Source organism: Rattus norvegicus, chromosome 3 (genome assembly GCF_021556685.1).
Source record: "Rattus norvegicus strain SHRSP/BbbUtx chromosome 3, alternate assembly SHRSP_T2T, whole genome shotgun sequence".
Taxonomy (NCBI): Eukaryota; Metazoa; Chordata; class Mammalia; order Rodentia; family Muridae; genus Rattus; species Rattus norvegicus.
In genome coordinates this window covers 91,880,304-91,903,732 of record NC_141536.1, presented here as the reverse complement: position 1 = coordinate 91,903,732, position 23,429 = coordinate 91,880,304, and the positions used below count along the sequence as shown (strand labels likewise).

Here is a 23,429-nt window from a genome sequence, read left to right as displayed (position 1 = left end):
TACACTTCTCACATGACTAGCTGATAAAGTCTTTCTAGTGTAAAATACTCAAATGACATGGCAGCTAGCTAATATTTTTTGAAATTTAATTTCCTCTGAAAAGCCAAAAATAAACAACAAAATCTTGGGGCCCAGAAAAAAAATGAATACTTCTCACTTTTCTTTAATGTGATCTTTACTTAAATGTATGTGCATCCCAAAGCTAAACATGCAAAATAGGTAGAGATCCTAGCTATATTATTCTTACACATATTTCTGCAAGAAAAATGAACTAAGCAGATCACAAGGGAAGAGAGTGGGTCTGTGCCCTTGGTTATGTTATATGTCGAATATTTTATGCAGAGGAGCCCAGCACTGCAATGTGGAAATGGAATTTCAATTAAGCTCAGCTGAGCTACTGAGAGGTTGAGTTATGCAAATGGCCTTTGCTACTGGTGTTTAGCTAAATCTTACTTTTGGCTAAGAAAACTTGCAGTTTAGGACACTGGTTCTCCAGCTGCCTACCAAAGCAAAACTTAGAATTCTAGTGTGTTGGCTACTCAGAAGAACATTGGCAATAAAGATGTTAAGGCTTCCTACTGCTACCAGTAAAATCCAAAACACAGTACGATGTAGTGAGTAGACATCTGTGCAGATGTATGCATGAAATGCCATCATCCAGTTTGAGGAACTAACTCTTGAAATTCTAACAGGCCCATTTTTTTACGTTCAGAGCAACTACTTTTCTCTATAGGTTTTAAGTAAATAGGTAAAATCTTTCTCTTTAATATATATAACAGATATTTATATTTACATATTTATATATTATTTTATATTTGTATATTTTGCCATATTATATATGCAATATATAATATATGACATTGTATACACTACAAAAGAAGTAATAATAAATAATATGTCAACAATAAAATGGGCAGGACAAGTCAGTCTTGATGACAGTTTTGCACGACTCACCCAGTTTAGAATCATCAGCATTTTGAGTTTGCTGACACAACATCCAGAGATTACTATGTATTTGGTTTTGATTTATACAGCTTAAATTGCATACTCACTCAATCCAGTAAACTTCTTGAATATAGAAAGGCACTACTTAAAGTAGTTAGTTTAGTTGTTAAATTTTCAGGTTAAATACGTTAGGAAGCAGGTGGTAAACTTAGAAGATTTACACCCCAGAGTTAAACTCAACTTTAAACCTGATAAAATTTCGTGAGATTCATCAGTCTTAGTCCTCTCTACCAAACACAAAATAACTTCCAGGCTCAGCCCAACGTATTTCAGAAGCACACTTACTAGATTTTTCTGAAAAGTGACTTTTCAGACTTTGTAATCTTCACAACATTTTAAAAAAAAATGTACCGTTTGGGGAAACTTCGATGTATACTGAAGTGCCAGAACTGGTATTGAGTGGAAAACTGCTCCCATGCGCCACACGATTTACATAATTAGGAAAACTATGGAAACCAGAAAGAGTAAAGCAAAGAAAGCGGCATTCACAAGCAGGTTGTGTAAGGGACTTCAGAATCTGCTCTGAACTTGTTGAATAATCTGTTCAGTATTCCAGCCTCTCCCTGCTGGAAGCAGGTCCTCATTATTACCAGGAGAGCACTAATAAAGGTTAGCCTCTGAACTAGGGATTAGAAGGCTCTTTCTTTGGGGACGCTTCAAACTAGTAACTTTGATGATCTTGAAAAGGGAGACAAAGCGCAATCCAAGAACAAACAGTGTTTCCACTAAGCAGGAAGGTACAGAAAACAGAAGAAAATGATAGTCTAAATACTCGGGAAGGAAGTGTAAAGCAGCCAGGCTGCTGTGTTGAAAATAAAATGTATTCAACACAAGTGAGGACCCTGCGCTCCTTGGGGAGAGGGATGAGGCAGCCTGAGATGTGGTTTTTGAAATGTAAAAGAAAATTTGATTTGTTGGAAGTCACTTGAGTTTTCCACACAGACCAGAGATTTTAACCAGGATGGCTGACTTTTTACTGTATTTTAATGCTCATAAAAGAGCTCATTTGTTTAGTTGGTTGCTTGGTTTCAGTTTGTTGCTCCTGCTGCTGTTGCTGCAATGCTTGGTTCTGCCCTTGATGCTGCTGCTGTTGCTGCTGATGTAAGACAAGGTCTCACTATGGAGCTCTGGTTTGCCTGCCACTCACACGGTAGACCAGGTTGGCCTCAAACTTGTGGAGACTCTCCTGCTTTGCCTCCCGAGGGCTGGGACTATAGGTGTAAGCCATTATGTTTGGTTTCCTAAGAGTTCTTAACCAATGGCTTTCTTTGTCTATGTGGAACTAGGCTTTTCTCTTTCCCTGTAGACAAACTGAATCCTGCTCGATAAATATGTGCAAGAAATTAGACCAACTGTTTAGAAAGGTCAAGTGATATCCTCTAGCTCTACAAAAGAGTATAACCTGCACACCGCTGTAAGGAACTCTGGGATCTCATTCCCTGTGTCCTTCAAAACCGAGTGCCTTCTTTAGAGTGATGCCCACAAATATTGCCCCACTCAAGAAAGCTATCTATGGATGGTTAATGCCAGTACACAAAGGTGAGTATCTGCATTCCTTCATATACAGAAGTCCTGTACCTCAGGTCTACCAACGTATTTACTTGATGGAGATGAGAACTTTTCCTTTCATGGTTTTCATCAAATAAGCCCTCATTCCTGTATATTACAGAGCATTAGAAATGCAGGATTCCTTAACCTATCACTAGACATTAGTTGGGACCATTTCTACTACTTGAAAAGAACTTACAAAGACAGTCACTTTGGATACATTTTCTTAAATTGCAGAGTCTGTATTTCAGGTAAATTGAAAAATTAATCAACATTTTGGTGTTTGTACTTCAGAGTACATGTAACTAGGAAAAAGAAATATTGTCCAGAAACTGTGAAGAACTCTCTATATCTGAGGTAGCAGCAAGCTGTAAGATGCTAAGATGTTTGCCTCCTTATCTTGGGTTACCTTTTCAAGTAGATTGGAAATTAATCTAATAACATTAAGAGGTAATCCTGAGGACAGTGGGAGTAACGCAATAGAGTGCTGATCAAAGGGAGTGACATCATTGGAAAGAACTAGCCTGGTCTATCAACAGTGACCAGGTCAAATTCCTTTAACTCTTATTTGTCCTTCCTGGGGTCTGTGGGTGGCTTTTGTTCCCCAACTTTTCTGCCAATGAATATACTCTTACTCATCAAGGGTCATCTCTCACGTTATTTAGCAATAATTGTCTCTCCCTTGATTTTTTTATAGTGTTTTCTTTAATGCTTCGGTTTGTATTAGTCCCTATCTTCTCCCTCCCCATTTCCTCCCTCCACTAAATCTCAACTCCTTTGGAGTTTCAGGTCACAAGGTTTTGTTTTGATCTTTATGCTACAGGTAATAACTACATAGATATATGGGTTAAAATATGACATAAGTTGTGGAAAGACAGATCGTGTTGAATACTATATTAGGTCATGATGTCTTCTAGTTTGGTAGAAGCATTGCTTCGATGTACTGTGGAAGATCACTTAGAGATGAACTTTAGATTATGAGCATAGGCCCAGTGAATTATTCAGAATCTGTAACTTCCTACAACCTGCTAAAAACTTAACAGATCAGCATAACCATGAGCAGATTTTTCAATGCACAGTTAAGGTCATACACAATTATTTTCACTTATTTTGCAATTAAGGCAAAGTAAAATAATAGTAAATTAATTTAAATTACTTTATAAATTATTGTAATATTACTTTGAGGATAATGGAGAAAAATCAATGTTATTTTTAAAAGCATGGCATTGGGCAACAAAGCACTAACTAGCCAGAAGGTAGGGGGTTGGTATGTTTTAAAGTCCTTCAAGAACTCTCATGATGGTTACCCCCACCCATCATAAAGCATGCTTCTGCAGGGAAAAGCACACACTAAAGTTTACATGACAGGGCAGCAATACTGGACTAAGCACAGTAGCTATTTAATGAGGAAAGGCTGCTCCCTTCTATGGCCACCCTCCAAACACACTGAGTTCAAATGCTAATATAAAAGCAAACATCTCAGCCTTCAGGAGGATCTTACTACATTAAAACCATCTTTGTCACTGCTAGAAAGGTTGAATGGTCTTGAATATACCAAAGAGAGCAGTACATGACAAAAATGTGTTCTGGAAGCAACCACAGAGATCATGGAACTTGTCAGTGAAACACAGACTGAAATGGTCTGTCAAGACTTAAGACTAGAGACATACATCCCTCTCCTAACACTTTTTACATTAATAGAAGCTCTTTAAAATCATACTATGAATGGGTCTTTCAAAGCTTTATTTTCAGAAAGCTTAGGAAATAACCAAAGGCTTTAATGACCTCCTTCCAATTTAAAATTAAAATCAAATCTAATTAAATACACAGAATTATAGTTTACAAACTTTTTTAGCTTTCACATTTGTCAGAGTACATGTAACTACAGGAACAAAGTACTATCCAAAGGACAGTCACCTGCAAAGAAACTTCTTCGTGCTTTGTGATACAAACTCAAAACAAAAGTCTCAAAACTGCTCGCTGGGAGCAAGATGTTTAAAAGATATAAAACATTTGAAAAGTTCCCACCCGTTCAGATGGAATTTTAAAAATATGAGGTTCAAGAAAAGACTGAACAAAACGAACTTAGTTCTTGAGAAATACCGAGCTTGGACTATCTCCTAGAGTAGGAGGTACACTTGCAGAGAATCTGTTCTCCTGTCAAGGGATATTCAAGGTGTGTGTGTGTGTGTGTGTGTGTGTGTGTGTGTGTGTGTGTGTGTGTGAGAGAGAGAGAGAGAGAGAGAGACAGAGAGAGAGAGAGAGAGACAGAGAGAGAGAGAGTGTGTTAATGTTCTTTCCTCGGATTTCATTAATAGTTGAAAAACTCCTGGTCTGAGATCAATCACCATGCACCAAAGTCTTGATGCTCTGGGAAGAGTGAATGGTGGTGAGGGTGCTGTCTCCTGTGTTTGATTTATATTAGTGTATTTCCATTCAAACAACAGCTGCTGTGTACTTCTGTTTCTGTGCTATATGTCACATCTCATTGTACCTGTGGTACTTATGAGAAAGGATTTAGTAGTCGTTCTCTTAAGTACCGATGCCTACCCAAATTTGGGATGTTTTCCCACTGAGCAAAGTGACAAGCAAGCAGTTGCTGTACTTAAAGCCATCTTTCCCGGCTGTTTTAGTTTCCAGTGATCCCATTAAACTGACGGCATGTTGCCCGTAGGTCCGCGGTAGAGAACGCTTACGTAAGAGACGTTGATTCGTAAGATAGGATCAAACAAAACAGGCCGTGCAGGAGGAGAACGTTTCTTGGGTCGTTTTGGCTTTACCTGAGTTACATTTGATTTAGGCGTTAGGCCCTTTTATGGGACACTTGGTTATCTTAATTGTTGTTACGTGGACGAGAGTTACAGCATTGGGGCTTGGAAGTACAACATCTTAGAAAGTCTTCCCTGGCTTGAAAAACGCCGCCTGAGTCATGCCTTTTCTTAAGCTGGACGAAGTAGCTGTGCATTAAATATGCTGGCACATCTTCTGCTTGAGCAAGTGGACCGAAATGGTGTGAATTGTTAATGCCTTGCTGCATTGGTTCACGGCTTGTGACTGATCATTTGTAACTATATCTACTCCTTGTTCCATGAAATCAAGTATGGAGTAATGGGTTCATCAGATTTTGGGGTTAAATTGAGAGTGAAGAGGTACTGTGTGTGGAAATAAGAGTTGCCATGTTCAGGGCTGGCCTTGTAACAGCATGGAATCTAAAGGCGATATTCAAAAGCACTTCACTCATCACACGCTTACTGACTCTGAATAGGGCCCATTTGCAGGGGACATTTGGTAGTTTTCCAATGCGCTTTATGCCTCTTTCTGCTTCCACCACCGTGCACATCTTTCTTTCATACACCCCTAGTAGCACATTGGTAGCCCAGGTCAGCATACACAATTCATTCATTTAAATGACTTGATTTATACAAATAGAAATAAGCGGCGATTCTGTTGTCTGAAGTTTGCCTCATCCTGCAACAAAAATAACTGGGTGTGTCATTGAAAACGCAAGTCTTTTTGCGAACTCAATTTCTTGGGCGTCTAAAAGATCTGAGTTTTTAGTGTTCATGTAAAATAATCGAATTGCTACGAACAAAACTAAAGGTCACTTATAGAAATGTTGAGAACTAATTATATAAGTCTACTTCTATTGACAGCGATTGAGACCAGTGAACAAAGTTGTATATACATATATATGGCATGCTCTCTGTAAACTTTAAGATATATAAAATATTAAAGGATTTTGTAAAATTTTAAAGAGTATACTATATGAAATGCAATACATTAACAACACCTGGGAGTAATAACTTTTCAATGTGTCCTCATAGTTGGTTGCTCTAATAATTGACACTTTGATGACTTTATGTAATTTGTTATTTATATTTCTTTCCCTAACAGTTTAACTCAAATTTTGTTTAGAAAAAAGAAAGAACTGAAGTTAAACTTTGAGCCAATAACAAAGGGCCTAATAGAAAACATAGCAGGACCTAGACAGAAAATTAAGGTTACAAAGTAGTTAAATTATAGTTATTATGCAAATATAAGCTAATTATACGATGTCTCAAAGTTCTACTGTTACGTCAGCAATGTTAGCACAAATCCCCAAACTATAATTAATCTTTTTAAGTATAAAAAGTGATAATAATGACAGAAGAATTCAGAGAGATGTAGGAGTCATTTCACATCAACAAAGCAGTGCTGTCCCTATGAAATGAAATGTTAAGTCTCCATACTAGTTAATATTTAAATATTTCATTTAGTATGTAACTTACATATGTTACAACATATCTGAAGTTCGACAAACTAGAGAAGTCTTAATAGTTTCAATGGTTACCATGGAGAACTCCCTTTTGAAAATTCTTTTTCTATGTTTGGTTCACAGACATGGAAATCTTCTATGACAAGTGTTTTACATACTTCATTGGCTGTTTTCCTGAGAATTCTTTGGAGAACAAAATCTTTTCTGAGTCCTAGGCTTTTAAAGGAAGGTCTCTGCAGAGTGATTGTCTTCCAATAGATAGTAATTAGGCTCTTTTCCCCATTGGAAGTCACCTTTACTACAAAGTACTCCTAATGAACTTTAAGGACCAAGGACTCATTAGAGTCAGATTAATAGTTTTAGTGTTAGAGTTTGAAGGTTTAGAAGTAAGAGGTGTGATAACTTCAATGCAGAGCCATTCAGAGACATGGGAGAGGAGCAGAGACATGAAATACCAACAAAAAATCCCAACAAAAGCTGGGAGTGACAACCACATCTTTATGAAGACAGAAGAAAGTCTACGTTTTAAAGATGTCACTGGGACTCTTCTACTAGAAACCAGAGTCTACACGTAGATTTGACTGCTTTGTGGAAAGTCACAGCATACAGTTGTCTTGTATTTAAAAGACTCTGGTGCTGATCCAGCGAGAACCCAGCGGCTGCCAACAGTCTTTCTGACAAGATTCTCAACACTGTCTGTAAATCAGTAGTGAACACATCAGTGATTACTCTAATTTTTCATCTAAGCAGTGTGAGCTGCCCCTGTCTGATGTCTAGAAGTCACTGGAAGACACTGAAGAAATTTCTAAGGAACGCTGTAGCCAAAGCAAAGTCACAATGAGGACTCGGGGGTCACAGACATTCCTGAGTCCCGTTTCCCATTTTCAAACTGGCTCTTGATTGGCTGCCTTAATAAATGCCAGTGTTTTCCCTAGACATATATACAGACTGATAATTACAGCCAATGCTGGTATCTTTCTTCAGAAGGCGACCCAACTTCTACTTCATAAAAATTTTAAAGTAAAGATAAATTAACAAACTACTTAAAGGATCCAAGACAGGGAAATGCTTAGTCATAAAAACGTTTACCCATAAGCATTTGTCTTTTTCCTGTGCATGCGTGCGTGCGTGCGTGCGTACGTGCGTATGTGTGTGCCTGCTTTAGTACTGTTTCACACTGAAGGGAAAATATGAAGTCGCTGTGGTTTTGATCTATACCAAGTGAGGAATGAGTAAGGGAGCTGGACTTACCTCTGTGGTTATTGCCAAGCGCATTATCTCCTCTGTGGAAATGTCTGCTCGGGTCCTTCACCCATTTTTCTAATTCGATTGTCTTTTTATTATTGAGCATAAGACTTCTCCATATAGTGTCAATATTGAACACTTATTAGATGTGATTTGAAAGTATTCAATTCCATTATGTAGATTGTCTTTTCATTTTATGGATAATGTCCTTTAATTCATGAAAATGCTCAATTCAATGTAGCCAAATTTGTGAGCTTTTCTGTTATTGCCCATGCTTTGGATTTAATATCTAGGACTCTATTGCTAAGTTCAAGATTATGAAGATTTTCTCTTATGTTGGTTTCGAAGAGTTGCATGGTCTCGGCTCTTTTTATGTTGAGGTAATTTGTGTAGATAGGAATTAAGAGTTGTGTCAGCCCTTATATATGGAGACCTGTGGACTTGGCACTATGACTAAACACAATACTCTTCCCAGACGAGCGCCTTACATCTGTCACAAGTAAAGTGACCTCAGACTACAGATGCAATAGACTATCTCTACACTCCAAATTCAATTCCAGTTTTCTCTGCAACTCTTCTCATGCCAATACCATAGCTTTAATTACTGAATTATAGTTAATACATTTAAACATTTGCAACTGAATCCAATGTATAAAGTTTTTAAGGTTAAGAGCACACAGTTCTACACAGGACTACCCTATACAAAGACAACAATTTTCAAGAGTACTTACCTATGCTGCTCTCAGCTTTGACCAGCCGCTACATACTCACAAAATTCAAAAAAAAATGTGCTAAACATATGAGACCAAGTTGGTCAGGGGCCCTAGAAATAATACACATGCTTCTGGGTAGCAAATAACAAGATGAAAGACAGATTTAAGGGAGTGGGGGAGGGGGACTGGCAGAGTACCAGATGGTATTTTAATATGTAGGAGCTATGTGGGTTTTTGTGGGCGTATTTACTTGTTGCTTACTTGCAATTTTAATATCTGTGGTAAGCTAGCAGCTTGTGGCATGTGTCATTGAATATAAAGTTTGTAGTTATATTTTCTCCTAAAAGGTAGAGAGGGTGATTTTAAATTTTATAGTAAGCAAAAGCTATGTAGAATTTAAGTTTGATAGGTCCCAGCAGCTAAGTGTAGAGGGGATTATTTTTCTAGCAGTCTTGGCTTTCAAAAAAACACCAGGGCTGGATCTAGCTTTGGTATTCCTAGGTGTGCAGTGGACAGTCTAACCTCCGAGCTGCTCATGGTTGCTTTACTGTGAAGCTGCTGACGCCTGCGATTTAATCATACATTGAACTTTATCTACAGCTTGAAGTAAGTCTGTAGATGACATAACCATTTCAGGGACTGGAGAACCGTCTCTGCTAGCACTTTAAAGTATGATGCCAGGCAACTTTGGCACACACTGTAGAGATGGCCTGTCTTTAAGTTGTGAACACCAGTTCCAGGACTGACTAGTTAGCCTAGATCTGCTGACTGTGTTCTAAATTATTTATTATATTATTCTTGCTGTTGCTGATCTTCTTTGTTTTGCAGCAGAATCTCACTATGTGTCTCTGGCTGTTCTGGAAATGTCTATATAGACCAGGCTAGTCTCAAACTCACAGAGATCTGGCTGTCCCTGCCTCTCAGGTGCTGGGATTAAAGGTGTTACATTAAGTTGAATCGTGGGCCAAAAATGAAATGTGGAAAAACTGGTATTACATTCCTGCAGCTGGTCCACAAGCTACAGTGGTCCAAGTTGGTTTTGAATTTATTTATCATGGACTTGTCATGGTTTTAAATCACACAAAACCCAAATTATGACTCAACGATAGGTGGTAGATTTACTCTTAAAAAAGGAAGATACAAGAAGAAATCATAACATAGCTAGAAACTGGATTTGGTAAAAGAGCCATTATGGAAATAAAATGGATTGAGGATGACCTTCATTGTTATGATGGGAATGGTACGTGCATGAGAACAAACAGAAAGAGTGCTGTTCAGCTGGTAGAAGAGAGCTCCTTAGAGCAAAGCAAGCATCTGATTCAAGCAGAAATGTGCAAAAAACACACACACAAAACACATGCAGGTGCATACACGTGTGGCAATAATTAAAGAAATAGAAGGTATGGGTTTGAAACAGAGTACAGGAGAAGGACCAGAGGGGGAAAACTATGTAGTTACATTTTAAAAATTTTAAAATTTAAGAAGGAGAAACAAACAGATCCTGAAAAGAGACCCATTCAAGCTGAACTTCTCTGAAATAGAAGAGGGGGGAAACATGTTACAAAGTCAAAAGCACTAGCCAGTAATAGCTAGCAAGAAAGGCAAGGGAGAGCCTTAGAAAACAGCCTGTCTTTCTCTTGAGGAAGTGCTGTGAGGAGGGGCTTTTCATGTGAAGACAGATGAGTAAGAGTGACTGGTACTCTCCTACAAGGACAGGACATAAGACAATTAGAGATGAAGAATGGTATGAGTTACACAAGACAAAGCATTGCACAAATTCTGGTCCTAAGGTGAAGGGAAGGTCAAGGCTGGATGAATCATGCTACAGGGAACCAGGCAGTTAATAAGACACCAAGACCTCCACACCTAAATTAGACGTGAGAGTGGCAGAAACCACCCTGGCAGGATTATTGACTTCAAGGAAGTGAAAAGGAGTCAGAATGACTTGAACAAGGCTTGACAAGCTTGAAATATGTTCTCTCCATGTCTCACTAGGAGAGAGACTGCAGGAGAAACCACTCGAGGTGTGTGTTAGAAGGAGCAGGACACGAAGTCAAGAAGAAGGGACGAGGCTGCAGCAGAGAACGCGACACTAAGCCTGTTACAGAGCAAACTTTTCTGAGAGGAACAGGTATATGAACTACTGAGTTGAAACATACCAAACTAAAATGTGAACTAAGACCAGAGCTCTGGACAGCTGAGGAAAGAGAATGTCTCGGGAGGAGATGGTAGTGAGGTCGGCCCTCACTGAAGCCTTGAAGAACAGGAGCCTAGAAACACGAATAGCAGTTTGGGCTCAAAGCTCTATCAGAGTTATTGTCAGACCAAATGTGATGGTGGCTGTAAGGAGGAATCTATGCTGAGAAAGTGGGTTCCTTGAGTTTTAACAATTCCATAGGCAGAGGCCTTACAGCAGTTGCTAGAGCACAGTTTTAAAAAAAAATAAATAAATAAACAAAAGGGTGTTTCTGAAACAAACTGGGCGCTTCGCCACCAGATGGGGAGCACTCTGAGTTCAGTATGAGTCTAGAGACCGAGATGACAATGTGCATTACAATTTTAGTCCTAGGAACTCTTCCCAAATGAGAACAGAGCCTCTACCCCACTGGTACGACCACACAGGCAAACTTAACATGTGTTAAGCACACAATATTGTCAGTCCCCTCTTCGAGAATAATGATGTTGGTAGCAATGATGATAAAAACTAGTCTTATACAAGGCTGTTTTGAGGACTTTGTATAGCACTTACTTAATCTCCAAAACAAACTATGAAAGAACTTACTGTAATCCCTGTTTTACAAACAAGGAAAGTGATCGCTAAGAGGCTAATTAACCATCCAATGTCACTACTGGTATAAACTGGATTTTGAACTTAAACTGAGGGCACTTCACAATACAATGTCCAGCCTTTTGCGATAGAGTCAGTGTACAATGGTCAATTTTCTCCTGGAGACACTGTACATATATCAAGTGTACCTCAGGCCACAGACTCAGAGCAATTACACAGGCAGACAGTCACCTTGGCAAGACTGACAGGAAGGGTATTTTCTCACCTTTGTACTCTTTTGTTTTGCATTTGCTATGTTTTGGGGGTCTGAATTCTGTCAATTGTTGGGTCCTGGATACCTGATTTTGGATGATACACCCACAGTTTCTTGGGCTAGGCTCCTTTCTGAATGTAGTGGGTATGGTATTGATGTTATAATTATTTTGTTTGGTGGGAATATAAAGGCAAGAAAAAGGTCAACGTAGACCTAAATCAACTAACTTCTCAGAGTCCAAGCAATGGCGCCCATTCCAGGGACCCAGAAGCTCTCTCCTGGAGAAATCCCAGATAAAATCTAGTACCCAGAGAACATCTCAATGAAGCCACAGCTAGTGAAAACGGAGAACTTCACATTCTCTGTGCCTTAACTTCGGGAGTTTTAGGGTCTACTGAATTTTATTCACCAAGGTAACTGATCCTGGAATCCACTTCTGTCTTGAGGTGAATAGTTTGGAGGTTTTTTATCTTTAAATTCTAATCTTGCCATGTAAAACCCTGAGTACTGTACTGTGTGCAGGAAAGGTAGAACAGTCTAGATTAGAGAGTTCCAACTGGAAAGGAAGAGACACTGCTTCAAAACCGAAGGTAGAGAGCAACTGACGATAACACTCAAAGCTGACTCTGGTCTATACACACAGATGTATGTGCATATACATATATATGACCATGTGCATAAACAGATATGCAAATAAATACAATAGTCATAACATAGTTCTTTTGGACATTGTCATTGGATGTGGGGTGGAAAAAATAAACAGTGAGCGTTCTGCTTAACCCAGAACATCCTTGGGCTTCCTTAACTGTTACACTATTTTGACTTATTTCACAAGTGTTGCAGTAAGTTTTGTACTGCCCTCCATGACCTAGGATGATGGACAAGGAAGCAGAGTAATTTGAAAGAGAAATGTTCTAAGAGACTGATGGCCTTACTCTTGATGGGGAAAGTGACACTTCCAGTTCATCACAATGCAGTAATTTTCCAGAGTAGTCAAAATATTTTTTAAAACGTTGGAGACTGCTAACCAGAATGTGAATGCCATTTTATTAAATGACATTATCAGAAAGACACTAGCAGGGAGAGAGAAGTCCCAGAGGTTAAAAACACTGGACCTGGGTATGATTTCCAGCACCCAAAGGACAGCTTAAAACCACCGGTACCTCTAGCCTCAGGGTCATCAGTGCCCTCTTCTGTACTCCTTGAACACCAGACATTCACCTGGCACCCTGGGAGGCACTGAGGCCAACACGATGGGTAAAAGGACTAGCTACCAAGTCTCACAACCCAAGTTCAATGCCTCGGGCCCTTGTATTATAAAGAAACAGCTACTACAAATTATTGTCTGGTCCCCACATGCTTGCAAGCATGTGGACACACAAATTAATTCATTTGTGGGAGTTTGGCTTCCTCCTATGCCTTCACTTCTGGTCGCACTGTGTCTTATTCAGTTGTTTCTGTGCATCCTCTGTCCACAGCAGTGTTCTGAGGCCTGACCAGCATCGTCATCTTATCTTCTACGTTAATAACTATTATTTAGTAAATGTTCTGGATTTAAAGTGCATCAGTTTGGAGAATCTACTCCTCTTGATTTTTTTTTCCTGTTAGTCCTGTTACTCTGACAGGCACCGTCATGTTATAAAATAGCACATTGACTACTGGCAGATCTAGATTATTTATATGAAGTACATAATTCTCATCTGCTGTTGATAGGCTAGGATTATACGGAAATCACAAATATAAATTGTTATTGTATAAAATTTCATTTTTACTCTTTTATTTCAAATTTCTTTCTTTCAATAAAATTTGAATGTTTTCCCTTCCCTCAACTTCTCCCAGATCCTCCTCACTTCCCTAACGAACTTCATATTCCCTCCTACTCTCTCTGTCTCTCTGTCTCTCTGTCTCTCTCTCTGTCTCTCTCTGTCTCTCTCTGTCTCTCTCTCTGTCTCTCTTTCTCTGTCTCTGTCTCTGTCTCTGTCTCTCTCTCTCTCTCTCTCTCACACACACACACACACACACACACACACACACACACATTCTCAAAATAAATACAACAAACAAAAGTTCCAAAATGAAACAAGCCCTCAAACAAAAACCCACCCACCCCCCAAAAAACACAGAGCTCATTTTGTGTTGGTCAATTACTCCTGGGTTTGGGACCTGCTTTGGGTGTGGTTGGTATACTTACCCAGTAGCATTCCATTGGAGAAGATTGTTGCATATATATGTATATGAAAAATAATATACATATGTACGTATATGTATATTATATGATAATCTGATGTAAAGTCAACAACAGAAAAAACACAGCAAATTGAGTATTGGTATATATTTATTTAAACTTGAAGCTATCTTTAATATAGTATTTGACAATCTCTAAATCTAGGTTTAGAAGAGAAACAAAAGAAAAGTTAGGGATTCCAATCAGTCAATGCACAGCATCACAGTGACAGAGAAAACAAATGTCAGAACCCAGTATTAAGTGGTGAGGGGTGCTGCAGGCTGGAAGCGCTCCAGTGGGGTCAGCATCTTCACTTTAAGTCCAGCGACCCCGTGCTGCTCCAAGGTGTTAGTAGTCGCAGAAGCTGATTTCTGCTGACATAAGCTTTTATAAGTGTTCAAAAACACAGGGTGACGCACAAGTTAAAATGTGCTAATAGCACACTTCCGGGACCCATGGAGCACGAGCACCCCTGGCGCCCATGACACAGCAGTCTCAGTCACAGCTTCACTATTTGGGTCAGTAAACCTTTTGTTGTTGTTGTTGTTGTTGTTTTTGAGATTATGTCCAGACCTGTGGTTGAACTCGTGCCCCTCCCACCTTAGTCTTCCCTGGTGAAAGAAAATAAAATTCAACTTTCTAAATACAAATCCTTCCTTTAACCAAGTTCTCGGTTGTTAAGTTCTGACAGCCTACTCAAGGCTAATGTTTAAAACTCCAGGAGAGCTATGGTAACTACATGGTAGAAAATGTGCAGGGAACAACTATAAATACTACTGATCGTGGAAAAATGTGAGGTGGGGCATGGGAATCCTTACATAGGAAATCAATTTTAATAAAGTTCCTAGCACTCTCAGGAAGGGCATCAATAAGGGTTCCTGGAGCTAAAGATGACAGGCAGGCGAAAACTTTGTCTGATCTTAGGTAATCCCAATCCTACATATTGATAGGAATACAATTCAGATAGAAATGCTTAATAAAGGGGAAAAATAACCAAGATAAACAGATTTGCTTTCTAAGTACATATAATCATATAAATCCTTAAGAAAGTTGTTTATGGACAATAAAATGGCCCAGTTGTCACTAGATAAGCATTAACTACAGATATGAATCAAGGAAATGCCTGTTCTTATGAAGTGTAAGTGAGGCAAGTAGAAAATGTTGGCAGAATTGCTTGTGGCTGCCTTCTCAGGTGGTAGTTGTTTGTTCATACCCTTCCAGCCCGGACTGTGTTACTTATTCTGTAAGTCCTCCTCAGGAATGAGGCAAAGTTAGATGAAATGACATCATTCCCCTATTGCAATAACACATCTGTGCACACGATTGTGGAATCAGTACTGGGTTTGCTTCTAGGGACAAAACAGTATCTTTAGAGATAGCATACTAACATCTTGCCTCTGACTAGTATATACAAGGAAAATGTTTGAAAGCACATTATACAATTTCTGAGTAACCTCTAGAGAGGTTATTCTCTCTCCCTCTATGCCTCCTCCCTCTCTCCCCCCTTTCTCTGAGGATTGAACCCACATCCTTGCACACACTAGGCAAGCCTTCTGTCACCAAGCCATACTCTAAGGTCCAATAATTTCTCTTAGGTGTTGGATCCCATAGAAACCAGTGAAATTACACTGATATGTCAGTGATGTTTTTAGTTATGGTTCATTAGATTTAAAGTACTTGTCTTTAAAAATAACTCAAACTTGTGGCAAAAGAAGATTCTTACAACCCTGGTGTCCCTTGAAAGGTATTCACAGGAGCACCCAGTGCCCCTTTGTGTAAGAATGCAGTGTTTATCCATGCTATAATGAAAGTTCTGCTTCTTTCCTATAAAATACTTGAAATAAAAATTGTATAAATTTCCTTCAAAATCATATCACAAGAGTTACCTTTTTAAATACTTGCCACTTACCTTTGGAAATATTGTCAATTTTCCCTATCATCTATATCATAAATATATCTGGCTAGTGAATCTAGATCCATTTTCATTGTGCATGAGCCTAAAACCTGCACAGGAAAATATAAATTATTATATCAGGCTCTCTTTAAACAAAACACACACTTAAATAATTTCCATAGTTATTTTAATTACGTTGCAAAATTTGATTTCTAAAATATTTCTAGCATACAAAAGAGAAAAGTAATTTAAAGTGTTAAATACTCGTGTGTTAATATGAAAGAAGTGAAGGAAGGAGGGAAACGAGGAGAAAGAAAGGGGGAAATGGAAGGAGAGGATTGTGGGAAAAACAAGAACGTGCGGGAGATGGAGACTGCTTAGCTCCAGGGATGCTGACGTCATCATCTATGCCGTCTACGCTCACCATTTACTCTACAGTTGGGAGAAGCTACTTTTCGTAGCTTTTACATTCTTGCTAGAATCTCACTCAAACCCTTTCCTCACTGGAGTTGCTCTTCTTGTTCCCTTTTGTCACAAAAGCCCGGCTCCTGATAGATCTTGCTGTCCTTTCCGTATGCACACTAAGAAGCCTGGTGGCACTAAAGAAAGTCACATAACTAAACATACCAGCATGACTGCGTCCTCAGCATCCCCCTTGGTCCCTACACACTGCCTAGTCACTTCAGTTTCGTTTCCTTGTTGGTACCTCTCTCGCTTTGCACAGTGTATATGTTTCCACCTGTCACCCATCTGTTATCTCCACCAAGTTTCCCTTCCTCTATCCTCTTCCATGGACTATTTATTTATTTATTTATCTACATTTCAAATGTTATTCCCCTTCCAGGGTTCCCCTCCTCAAACTCCCTAACCCCCTCCCCCCGTCCTCACCCCCCTCCCCCGTAAAGCTACAGGCCTACCTCCCTAGCAACCCCTCTTTCTCTCTCAATTTTGTTATGGGAGTTCCTCCTCTATGTAATGCAAATACACTTTCAACCACCTTTGTTCTTGTCATTTTACGAATAAATTATCCACCAGTTCTCTCTGTGATTGCTGTCTTTACTGTCTGCCAATTAAATCCCTCCCATGCCTCATGTGTCCCTGGATCCTTTCCTCTGGAGTGCTGCAAGGAGCTGTCCATGGTCTCTCTGGGTGTTTCCTTTTCTGCCATTCAATCTCAGACCATTCTTTCTTGCTTTCATTGTACCAACAACAGCTTTCTCAAAGATGACCATTGAGGATAAGGAAGTTGGAAGTTGTGATGACTATTCCTGGTTGTCAACTTGACTACATCCAGAATGAACTACAGGGTTAGTTGTACTGAAAATTTAAGTCATTACAATAAAATCACTTAATATATAGAGATATTCCATAAGTTCTATGACTCTAAAGAACCCTGACTAATATAAAAGTCTCTTAGCTCTCACTTATTTGAATTCTGAGCATCATTTGATTGCTCTCTATTTCTTAAACACTTGTTTTCCACTTGAATTGAGACATGGTAACCCACTAATTTCTCTTCTGATTCTTTCTGTAGTCTTGTGACTTGTCTTCATGACTGTTTTTCAAGGTGAGCCCCAGGCTCTTTTGGGCTCTACTTTTTCTCCTAAGGCATTCTTAAGCCAGAGTGCTAAAACCCCAACTTCCAATTATATACTGACAAATCTCAAAGAGATATACCTGTCATGAGACTGCCCTTTAAGCTATGGGCTGTCTACTCAGTATCGCTGCCTCTGTGAAATAGACTGCAGGATCAAGATATCCAATACTGAATACTTCTCTTCCTTCTTCAAGACTAGTACTCTAGAATGCTCTAGGGAAAGGAAATCTGCTATCCAGAGGTAGGAGCTAGAAGCCAAAAAGCTATCCTCACAATCCACATTTTATTGGTCCTCATGTCACATATCCATACCATTACAAGGCTTGCCATGTCTCATCTTCTAAAGACCATACACCTCCAGATAACCCTTTTCCTGTTAACTCTTTCACCCTTGTGCTATTGCTAGGACAATAGTTGGCTAATAGTTGCCCTCATCTACTCTGACCCACTCAATTAATTTTCTACCAAACATTAAAATCATCTATTCAAAATCATAAACCTGGTTACCCTCCATTACTCTCCTAACTCAAATCCTTTTGATGAGTTTTCAGGGCTTTCAAATGACAAGGGGTCTGCAAGATTCATTCAAAGTCACACTCCCTCAACATTTGCCATCATCTAAACAGGAGCCATCATGCATGGGGCTTGTTGACCAGCTGATGGGGATTTAGCAAGGAGTGGCTTCTGATGCTTTAATCTACTAAACTTCTTAGTCCCTTGATCTTGGCTGGACGAAGCACATTACTGGGGACATGTGCTTGGAGTTGTATTGACTCTACTTCCTGTCTGTCTTTACTTCCTTCAGTTTGTCATTTGCTTTAGGAGATCTGATATACTGACAGCTCCCACACTGGCACATTCATCTTGTGACTATCTTCTAAACTTTAAGCTGTCTACTCCCTATTCGGTATTTCCTCAGCCACATTCTCCAGCACCATGTTGTCCTGCCTCACTGTGGGACAAGAAATAGCAACAGACTGTGAGCTAAGACAATTTTTTCTCCAATTGGGTTGCTTATGTCAAGTCTTCTGTCACAGTGATGCGGCCTGACTCTGTATACACTAACCTTCCTACTCCCAAAATGTATCTCGCTCATTCTGCCTCAGGGCCCTTTCATGCACTGTGTTCTCCGATGGGTTGCTTCCATCATCTCAGAAGTTTTCCCTGCACCAGTATCCACATTTAATAACTATTTACAAATGTTACTGTGTCAGTAATGGTAGCTTGTATAATTCCAGGATCTCTTCCCTTGAATTTACATTATCTGCTTTATTGGTGATACTTTTTGATACTACCTATCAATCCTTTTCACAGTTGTAATATCCGTAGCCAATCTTATTGGTCTTTTCAAAGTCTTATTGGTCTTTTTAAAGATATTATTATATTGTCTAATATGTTCTCTTTTGCCAATGTCTACTCTTTCTTTCTTCCTTTGTCCAATTTTAAGTAAAACTCTGTTTTGTTCTAGCTTTATAAAGTGAAGCATCTGATGATGAGTTGGAAACACATTTTAAGGTATTATTGAAGTCCTCTGCTGTAGCTCTTCCCAACCCCACTCCTTCTCACCCCTCCCCCCAGAAGGCTTTCCTATACTGAGGCCTTTCTCATTACTTCATATCATTATTTCTGGGAAAATCTGGAAACTTTATGAAATGAAAAAATAGCTGGAATGAATAGGTCACCAAAGTGGGTCCTTGGGTTATCTTGTCCCTTCCTTCCCCCCACCTTCACAGTCTCTACTTCTGGTTCATGAGACAGATGGCTCTCCTATGATGCCCCTATGACATTCTGCCTAAGTGTCTGGAGGTAAGCAAGAAAGCAAATTGCAGGTTGAACCTTCTAAAACTAGAAGCCCAGATAAATCTTTCATCTGTAAGGTGGTTTATGCCAGGTACTTCTCCACAGCCATGGGAAAAAGTACGACTAAACCCGCAGCTCCTAAGCGATTGGTTTATGGGAGGAAATGAGAAGAGTGTGGAGAAACATGCCGGGGAAAGCCTCAAACACTGTGAGCAGTGCTTAATGGGCAATCCTGAAGGAGATCAAGAGACCAGCATGCTCACAGGGATGCAAACAGTGAAGGGCTCAAAGGGATTTGGGAAGAAATGAGGTATGGCAACTAGCATAGATGTCATACGTGTTCCAATCTAGCCAGGAGTTTCTGTACATTTTATCTGTGTGCTAACACATTATCAGGGGCAGAGCTTAAAAGGTGGGGAACTAAATAACCCAGCAGATGAACTGTTAAGGTTGCCCAGGCTTCTGGCTACGACGTGGCTATTTCTGACAGCTTTTCACCAGCCTTATAGTTCAGAAATGTGAGCAAAAACCAAAAACCAAAAAAAAAAAAAAAAGTCTTTAAAAATAGCAATATCCCCAGAAAGGGAGTTTGTTTAAAGTTGCATACCAAAAGCAGAGAGTCATTAAAGTGATTAGCCCTGTGAAAAGAAACCAATTACATTTAACTGATAATAGAAAAGATGCCCACAGGGCATCTTAAGAATTAGGTGGATCTCATCAACTGCAGGATCTGGACTGTAAAGGTTTTAAATTGTTTGAAAGAATTGGCTTTGAGAACAGAGCACCAAGGAAGCCTGGGATGCTTGGAGAGTTTTGTTGGGCTTAGCTGCCCAGGCATTCAGGAGGCACTGCAGCTGTGGTCCTAGGGGAGTCAGATGTTATCACTGAACCCAACATTATCCACGTGCTGCTAGGTTTGTAGACCTGCGGAATGCAAAAGTTGCAGGGCCACGGGAGTTTCCGTCCAAATTTCAAAGGAAGCCTATGATCCCAGGCAATGTGTGAAGTTATGGGGCTGAAATCTACACTACAAATGAGACTGAGGCGAATGGGAAGATGTCAGGCACGTGAATTTCTGTTGAGGAAAGTTACAAACAAGGACTGGAGCTGACCTAAAAGGACAATAGGAGCTGGACCCAAAGCCAGAGGATGAGGTCACGTCATATCACATGCCCATGGTACTGCACATGGATGGCCAGGATTTAATGCTTGAAATGTGATTTTTTGTTTGTTCTTTTTCTCTCTTGTGTTGCTTCTATCTCTCCTTTCTATGCCCCCCTTCCTCTCTTTTGAAATAAGAATGTTTAGTCCATACTACAATGTGTATTTTGGGTTTTTTTTTAATTGAAATAGATTTTATCTCATACAGTATATACCAGTCACAAGTTTCCCCTCCCTCCCCTCTCCCCAGCTTCCCCCAACCCCCCCTCTCCCTCAGATCCTCTCCCCTTTTTTTCCTTTCAGAAAAGAGCAGACTTCTAAGAGGCAACAACCAAACATGACATTCACCGCTTGTTTTATTTTATAGAGCCTAAGAGTAAAAATTTGCCTTGAGTCTCAGATCTTAATTGAACCTAAATTGTCAACAATGTTTGAACTGATAAGGCTTTGGGAACCCTTGGTATACCAAATATTACCTTGTGAGACGCACATGAGACTTTGGTGTTCTAGGAAATGTACTGTTCAGTTTGGATGTGAACTGGTCTTCCAAAAGGCTTGTGATTTGAGGGGTTGAGTCCAGCTGAGGTGTTCTTTCAGGGACCACTTGAAACTTATAGCCACTTTGCAGCTGAAGGAAGTAAGTCACTACAGTGGGTCCTTGGATCTTTCTTGCCCCAGACTGCTTTCCTCTCCTTTTTCCCTCCCCTCTCTTCCTCTCTGTTCTTCTCTCTTTCTTCTGCACCTCCCCATCTCTTGTCTGTCAGGAGGTGAACAAACTCTCTTTCTTGATTTAAGTTGTTTGTCAGACATTCTATCAGAACAAAAAGAAAAACAGCAGAGAAAAGCACTGTGGCTTCATCCCACACACAGGAGAGGTCGAATTCCATTTAATTGAACTATGAACTTCCTTTCAGAGTTTTTCTTTGACTTGTGGCTTATTTAGAACTGAGGTTTTTTTTTTTCTGATATCTTATTTAATTATATATACTCAAGAAACACACTCTACCTGTTTTAAGCCCTTTAAAATGTATCTGGATACCAAATTGTCTATGTAAGTGACACTCTATGATTACATATTTAAAATAACTCACTCATATATACTCAAATTCGTTTTCAGCCTCATTGTTTTCCATGTAAAACAGTCCTCAACATACCTTATAGTCCAGATTTGCTGGAAACAAATTATCTTTCTTCAAAGTTTTGCTGCATCTGTGCGGGTGCTTTACTTGTATGTATGTGTGCATCACTCGCATGTGGGCTGCCCATGGAGGGCAGAGACAGTGCTGGAGTTCCGGGAACTGGAGTTACCGACAATGGTTAGCTACAGTGTCCTGAGTTCAATCCCCAGCAACCACGTGCTGGCTCTTAACCATCTGCAGAGTGTTACCTGTCGTGCATGAAAGGAGGGGACACATATACACAAAATAAATAAATCTTTTTAAAGGCATCTGAAAGAATAAAAGAAAAATAATAAAACAAGATGAAATAGGAACAAACAAATCTAAACAGGACAAAACAGACGAATGAACAGAAAAAGGAAAAAAAGCCCAAGAAACACAGACATAGAAACACACAAATGAACACAGAAGTCCCCTAAACACATGAAATTAGAAACCATAGATAAGCAAAAGAACTCTAGGATAGAAACTAGTATAGTATAGTATAGTATAGTATAGTATAGTATAGTATAGTACAGTACAGTACAGTACAGTATAGTACAGTAGAAGCTTCCTAAAATATATACGTAGATGAAGATGATCTAAACAGAATCACCAAATAATCATTGGAGAAATGGAGCCCCAACTGAAGATCTCCCATCACCCTTCAGTTGAGGAGGGGTTACATCTAATCCAGTTGTTGGCCAAAGGGAACCCACAATCAAACCAGGCTACTGTCAGTTCTCTCCACAAACTGATGGCAAGGCCCTATTGCTGAAGGCAATGCCTCTATGACTCACTCATGGAGTCGTAGAGCTGGCCCTACATAGAGCCTTCACTCCTGCTGACTAATTAATGTTCACGGTGCTGGAAGGCCCTCTGCTTGCTACCCAGGGAGAAAGGTAGACACCAACTTGGTTACAACCCCTTCAATCTATAATGGTGTCCTGCCTGCAAGATGCATCAGTGTGACAGTGGCACAAAGCTTGTGGGACTAACCAAGCAATATTTAACTTGATGTAAGGCCCATTCCATGAGATGGAGTCTATTCTCAACACTACTTGGGTGGACAAGAACTTGAGACTAGATAACCAGAGCCCTAGGGGGCGAACCAAATGCTAGTGTTCCGCTACATGAATGTAGCAATTAAATGACTCCTAACAACATCCTGCTGCACTCATAGATCAATGTCTTGCTGAACAATTATCAGAGAAGCTTCCTCCTGCAGGAATAGTCATAGAGACCCACAGCTACACGGTGTGTTAGAAATGTGAGATCTTGGAATATTTGGTCCTAAATGGAATATCTCTGTCAATTTCCCCCACTCACAGCTCAGGAAACCCTGTCAAAGTTAGAAAGATTGTAAGATCCAGAGGGAATTGAGAACAACAAGGAAAGAAGTCTTTCTAAATACATCAAAAACAATGCTCATATGAACTCAGACTCTGGTAACAGCACAGGGCTTAGAAATGTCTGGGCCTGATGAGGTCCCAGTGGTGAGAGAGGACATTTGGGCACAAGCCTCCATCCTTAACCCAGAAGTTATCTCCAATTGATAACTGCTGAGAAAGGACAATTTAGTTTTCTGCGATGGAGTCTCAGTGTGTATGAAAACTATTCTTAAGGCCAGGCCCCGTGTGTAGCAGTAGATGGCTAACACAAAGCAAGTGCGATGATATTTTTGGAGGATCTGTTTCACAAAGCTCTTTCTGCAAAGGTTATTTTCTTGAGTAGGAGTAGTTTACCAGTAGGTATACCACTGAGGAATATAATTCTCCCTCTCTCTGCA

General features: G+C 39.7%; 1 pseudogene across 1 annotated transcript in view; it reads right to left on the bottom strand.

Annotated features, from left to right (window-relative positions):
* The window catches only part of Dcdc1-ps1 (doublecortin domain containing 1, pseudogene 1), a 411,937-nt pseudogene that overhangs the window by 331,175 nt on the left and 57,333 nt on the right, over positions 1-23,429 (bottom strand). The window contains 3 exon segments of the transcript NR_175340.2: positions 15,994-16,035; positions 20,832-21,294; positions 21,638-21,870. The product of NR_175340.2 is annotated as a doublecortin domain containing 1, pseudogene 1 (transcript).